Source organism: Zingiber officinale, chromosome 2B (genome assembly GCF_018446385.1).
Source record: "Zingiber officinale cultivar Zhangliang chromosome 2B, Zo_v1.1, whole genome shotgun sequence".
NCBI lineage: Eukaryota > Viridiplantae > Streptophyta > Magnoliopsida > Zingiberales > Zingiberaceae > Zingiber > Zingiber officinale.
This window is the reverse complement of record NC_055989.1, coordinates 3576707-3583451: the sequence shown is the minus strand read 5'-3', so window position 1 is coordinate 3583451 and position 6745 is coordinate 3576707.

Below are 6745 nucleotides of genomic sequence, written 5' to 3'. Positions count from 1 at the left end.
ACTTAATTTCAATTTTAAACTTAATTTCAAAATCTTAATTTTAAACTTAAATTAATGCATGCTCAAAAGACTAACTTCAAAATCCTACTTACTGTAGGAAACCAAGTGGATTTTGGACAGTGGTTACTCCAAACATATGACTGGAGATCACACCAAGTTCACTCAACTCACTTACAAAAGCCTAGGAACAGTTGCCTTTGGAAACAACGGCAAACTCAAGGTAATTGGTATAGGTAATATTGAATTAAAATTAGACTTTATAATTACAAATGTCTTACTTGTTGAAAACTTTAAATATAATCTTCTAAGTATAAGTCAATTGTGTGATACTAGGTATAAGGTCAAGTTTCTATCTACAGAATGCTCAATCAAACATCTAGATAATCCTACCATAAGCCTAAAAGGTTTTAGAAAAGACAACATCTATGTCATCAACTTAACCATTTCTTCCATTAAGTGCTATTTAACACAAAAAGAAGAAACTTGGTTATGGCATATGAGAATGTCTCACACCAACTTTAGAAATATAAGTAAACTAAATGGATTTGTAAAAGGCTTACCGAAGTTACCTAACTTAGATTCAACTATATGTAATGCTTGTCAACAAAGAAAACAAACTAAATCAACCCACAAACAAACAAATCAACCACAAACTAACTCAATCTTAGAACTTCTACATTTAGATCTTTTTGACTCCCATGGAGTCAAATCCATTAATGGGAACTTATATTGTTTAGTAATTATAGACGATTACTCTAGGTTTACTTGGGTAAAATTCTTAAAACATAAAGATGAAACTTTTGAAATTCTTACAAATTTTTGCAAACAGATTGAAAACGAAAAAGATATTAAAATTAAAAGAATTAGGAGTGACAATGGGGGAGAATTTAAAAATCACAACTTTAACAGTTTTTGTCTGGAAAACGGTTACCATCATGAGTTCTCATGCCCTAAAACCCCCCAACAAAATGGAATTGTAGAAAGAAAAAATAGAACCTTACTTGAAGCTTCTAGAACAATGTTAAATGAGTATAACCTACCTAAATACTTTTGGGCAGAAGCCGTTAGTACAGCCTGCTATGTACAGAACAGAACAACAATAAATAAAACTCATAACAAAACTTTCTTCGAAATATTTTATAATAAACAACCGAACATAAAATACTTTAAGGTATTTGGGTGCCCAGTTTTTATCTTAAATACAAGAGAACACTTAGGAAAATTCACCTCTAAAATTGAAAATGGAATTTTTGTAGAATATTCCCTAAATAGTATAGGCTACAGAATTTATAATAAGGTTACCTTAAAAATTGAAGAAACTACTAATGTAAAATTTAAAGAAACTAAACAAGACATAGAACCTACACAACCACCGGAGTTTGTTCCAGAAATCAACCAAACTCTAAGTCATGAAGAAGAGGAACAACATCAAGAGAATCAACCTCCTAAAACAATAAGGGTAAACCCAAATCATCCAACTGATCAAATAATTGGTGACCCAGACTTAAGAGTTCAAACCAGATCATCTTTTAGAAACCTAAGTCAAATTTCATTAATTTCAAAAATAGAACCTAAAACTGTGGATGAATCCCTACTAGACCCAGATTGGATTATAGCTATGCAAGAAGAACTAGCCCAATTTGAGCGTAATGAGGTCTGGGACCTAGTCCCATCACCTAAGAATAAGAAAATAATAGAAACAAAATGGGTATTCAGAAACAAACTAAGTGAAACTGGGGAAATTACTAGAAATAAGGCTAGGCTGGTTGCCAAAGGATTTAGTCAAGTTGAAGGACTTGACTATGATGAAACATATGCCCCAGTAGCCAGATTAGAATCCATTAGAATGTTACTAAGTTATGCAGCCCATAAGGGATCTAAACTATGCCAAATGGATGTTAAGTCTGCCTTTCTTAATGGACTAATCAAATAAGAAGTTTATGTAGGTCAGCCTCCTGGTTTTGAAAGCTTAGAACACCCTGATTATGTTTTTAAATTAAAGAAAGCCCTATATGGACTTAAACAAGCACCCAGGGCGTGGTATGAGAGGCTAACATCTTACCTAACATCTAAAGGATTCAAACAAGGTCAAATTGACCCAACCTTGTTTGTTAAATCATTAAATACAAACATATTTATTGCACAAATATACGTGGATGACATAATATTTGGCTCAACAAATTCAGAATTTTTAGAAGAATTTATTAATCTAATGGAAAAAGAATTTGAAATGAGCTTAGTGGGAAAACTAACCTATTTCTTAGGATTACAAATCAAACAAACAAATGAAGGAAACTATATTTCTCAATATAAATACACCAAAGAATTACTTAAAAAATTCGGAATGGAAAATACAAAAGAAATAAAAACACCGATGGCTGTAAACACAATCTTAGATAGTGACCCAAATGGAAAACCAATTGATTTAAAATATTATAGAAGTGCAATAGGTAGCCTACTGTACTTAACTGCAAGCCGACCTGATATTTTATTTGCAGTTAGTATGTGTGCTAGATACCAAACTTGTGCTAAGGAATCCCATTTGACACAGGTTAAAAGAATTTTTAGATATCTTAAAGGAACAACAAATGTAGGAATCTGGTATCCTAGGACAAATAATTTTGAACTAATAGGGTATTCTGACTCAGATTATGCTCGATACAAATTAGATCGCAAAAGCACAAGTGGTGGATGCCAATTATTAGGTGCATCACTTGTTAGCTGGTTTAGTAGAAAGCAACATTGTGTTGCTCTGTCTACAACTGAGTCAGAATACATAGCTATAGGCGAATGTGTTGCACAAATATTATGGATGATGCATACTCTAAAAGATTTCAACTTAAATATCACAAATGTAAAAGTATTAATTGACAATATAAGTTCAATTAACTTAACCAAGAATCCTGTGCATCATTCAAGAACCAAACATATTGAAATTAGACACCACTTCATCAGGGATCATGTTACTAAAGGCGATATTGAACTCAAGTACATTGAGTCCAAATCAAATTTAGCTGACATTTTTACAAAACCTCTCCCTGAAAGTGAATTTAGCAACTTACAACGAAAATTAGGGATGTGCTTAATAGACTAGGATCTTTCAAAAATACTTTCAAAAATGATTTTATCAAATTATAAGTCAAATTTATTTGTTTTCAAACTTTCCATTTTTAGACTTTCAAAAACAGTTTTGGCCTTAGACTAGTTTTGAATCCTTAGAAAGCATGTACCCATAGGTCTAGTTCTTGAGCATCTCACCAACACCTTAGGTTTACCTTGCTTGTGTTTGATAAACATAGAAAGGGGTGAGATGCATAGGCCAACTGTCTAGACTTAAGATGCTTATTCCAGTGCATCAGCATAAGTCTGAACGTTAAATACAATTCAGATATTAATCAGATTAAAGTTCATCAGTCAAGTCAAACACTGACTGGTTATAATTAACTTAATCTGACTAACCAAGTGAAAGCTACTATCTTCTGATTGTTAGTTAGTACCTAATTGGTTAGACAGCTGGTTAGAGTTAAGTATCAAGTTCAGGGGGAGAATTAACTCAAATTCTGTGTTTGAAAAATGCTTTTTAAAACCTAACATATGTTTGAACATTGATTTACAAAAAGTTAAATTTAACTAAGTATTTGAAAAATGTGAAAGTTTAATCCCACCTAATTTTCAAACCTGATTTGAAAAGTTAACTATTTCAAAATTTAGCTTTTATCAAATTAGCCTTAAAAATTAATTTTTGACAAATTTTTTTTTTGAAAAATTACTTAATTTTTTGGTTTGAAAAATCAAAGTTGAAAAACTTACCTTTTTGAAAAGTAGATGTTACTTAAACATAAAAAGTAAATTTGAAAAACCTATTTTGAAAATTTCCACACGCTTGAGAGTTAAACTTGATTAACTTTAAATTTATACTTTTCAAAACTCAACTTGTCTCCCCCAAGTCAACTTGACTACTTTTTAACTTGGTGTTAAAAATTGCACTTTTATCTTTCAAATTTTGAACCAAACTTAGATATCTTTCAAAATTTGATTACCTGTTACAGTAACTCTTCACTATGATTATTTACCTTTGTTCATTTTTTTGATGAATGCCAAAGGGGGAGGAGAATTAGGTGGTTAAGTTAGCTAAACCAATTTGAAAACACAAACTAACTTTAAAACCACACAAATGCATGTTGTTTCTTGCATATGCTTTCACTAACTTAACCAGGTTGTCATTCCATCAAAAAGGGGGAGATTGTTGGTGCGGCTAGCACTAACGATTTAACCTAGGTTTTGATGAATGACAAATAGGTTAAGTTAGTCTTGTTGTTGTCTGACACTTTGATCAAGTGTGCAGTCCAGCTAGGTCGACGGGCTGACCGGATAGCAGCGAGGTCGACGGGCTGACCGGATAGCGGGCGAGAAGTCCAGCTAGGTCGACGGGCTGACCGGATAGCTGGCGAGAAGTCCAAGCGGGTCGACGGGCTGACCGGACGCTTGGCGAGAAGTCCAGACGGGTCGACGGGCTGACCGGACGTCTGGCAGGTAAGTGAGGTAAGTCACTGGAGGGGAGTGACTGTGAGGACGCGTTCCCGGGAAGGGGACATTAGGCGTCGATCCGACTTAGATCCATTTCGGATGTCTAAGTCGAGATCGTGACTAGATTCCGGTCTCGGAAAGACGGAATCTAAGTCATACTATCTTTATCCATCTGTTGAACTTTAACTGTGCTAACAATTTGTTTTACAGGATGTATATTTGCCTCGGACTAACTTTGTTTTGCAGGAAAAAGGAGCTTTCTGGAACAAGGTGGTCCGGGCGCCCGGAGGTCCGGGCGCCCGGAAGGGATCCGGGCGCCCGGAAGGCGAATTTTATCCAGCCAAGTCGTCGCCACGTGGAGCATCTTGGTTTGAGCAGTTACGTCACACTCCAGGCGCCCGGAAGGGATCCAGGCGCCCGGAACAGCATATAAAAGAAGCCCCAGGCAGGAGCTTCATAAATCAATTTTTACTGAGAACTCTTCTACTGCTAGTCTTGCTGCTCGACGTTCAAGTGCGACGTCAACAACGCTCCGACAAAAGTGCTCCTCCGGTGTTTATTTAATTTTTCTTTGTCGGTATTGCTTTATTATTACTAGCATTTCCTGTACTTATTCTGTAATCATATTTCGACTTGTTAGTGATTACCCAACGAAAGTGGTCAAGGACCACGGGCCTTCGAGTAGGAGTCGTCACAGGCTCCGAACGAAGTAAAAACATCTGTGTCTATTTTACTTTTCCGCTACGTTTATACTCGTCTTTTTCGAATCGATATTCACCCCCCCTCTATCGAATCTAACGATCCTACACCACCTTTTGCTATGAATAGATTAACTATCTATCCAAATAAGGTTGGCACACTCTAATCCATCTAGCGTGATGGAATCACGCTCCTAGGAACCCAATACCTATTGGAGCTCATTGGGTTCACTAAATATTCACTAGGGATGACTTCCCTAGCAACCCTCCTAATGACCCTCCTAGACTTTAAAGCCTTGGTCATTTGAGACTCATCAAGATCAACTCTAGGGGTGACTCCCCTTGTGACCTTGGTGATGGTCTTCCTAGCCCTAGATTTTGTTCCATAATCGAATGGAACATTGTGATAAGTGGGCTTGACCATTTGGGACTTAGGTTTGTGACCCAAACCTTTCTTGTCCTTGGACTTTGGTTTTTGACCCTTAAACCCTAGAGATGACTTCTCCAAGTTCTTAAGAGCCTTTTCCAAAGTATCAAGTCTTGACCTCAAGACTTGATTTTCCTTCTCTAATACCTCAAGTTTTAACTTGTCATTTGTCTTTGAGGTATTCCTAGGCATATGTCTAGATGATTTGGAATTTCTACCTAGGTTATCCTTAACCTTAGATGAGTTGATCCTAGGGTTGGCTTTCCTAGTGTTATCCTTATCTAGGCTCACATGTTTGGCATCTAAGCATGTGTATCGATTTCTATAATTATCATGCTTATCATTATTGTTAACAATTGCAATCAAACTACTAGCATGTGTTCTATTTGAATTGCAAAAATGAGCCTTAGAGATTACCTTAGGGTTTACCTTAGCTCCCCCTATAGACGTGCTCGGTCTCTTGTCCTTGTGAGATTGTCTCCCCCTCGGACATTGACTCCTATAGTGTCCCCTTTGATTGCATTGAAAGCACACCACGTGCTCTTTGCCTTTGCGTATCGGGACTCCGGCTTTCTTGACCTTTGGCGCCGGTGGAGTCTTTCTAATCCTCTTTGGACACTTACTCTTGTAGTGCCCAAATTCCCTACACTCAAAGCACATTATGTGTAATTTGCTAGAAACTAAATGGCTTGAGTTACCTAGAGGTGAGGATGGATGAACGCTCTCTCCTTCATCCCTTCCGGAGGTCGAAGCTTCTTCTTGCTCCGAACTTGAAGAAGAACTCTCCTCCTCTTCTTCTTTAGATGTTGAGTGGCCCTCAACTTCTAAATCCACATCTCCATGAAGTGAGCTACTTAGCTCACTTGACTCCTCTTCATGACTTGAAGTGGAGCTCCCCTCATGGAACTTGGCCAAATTGTTCCACAATTCCTTGGCATTGTTGTAACCACCTATCTTACACAATATATCGTTAGATAATGAGAATTCAAATATTTTCATTACCTCGTCGTTGACTAGGGATTGGTGGACTTGTTCCTTGGTCCACTTCTTCTTCTCTAGGGTTTCTCCTTTCTTGTCCATCGGAGGCTTGAAC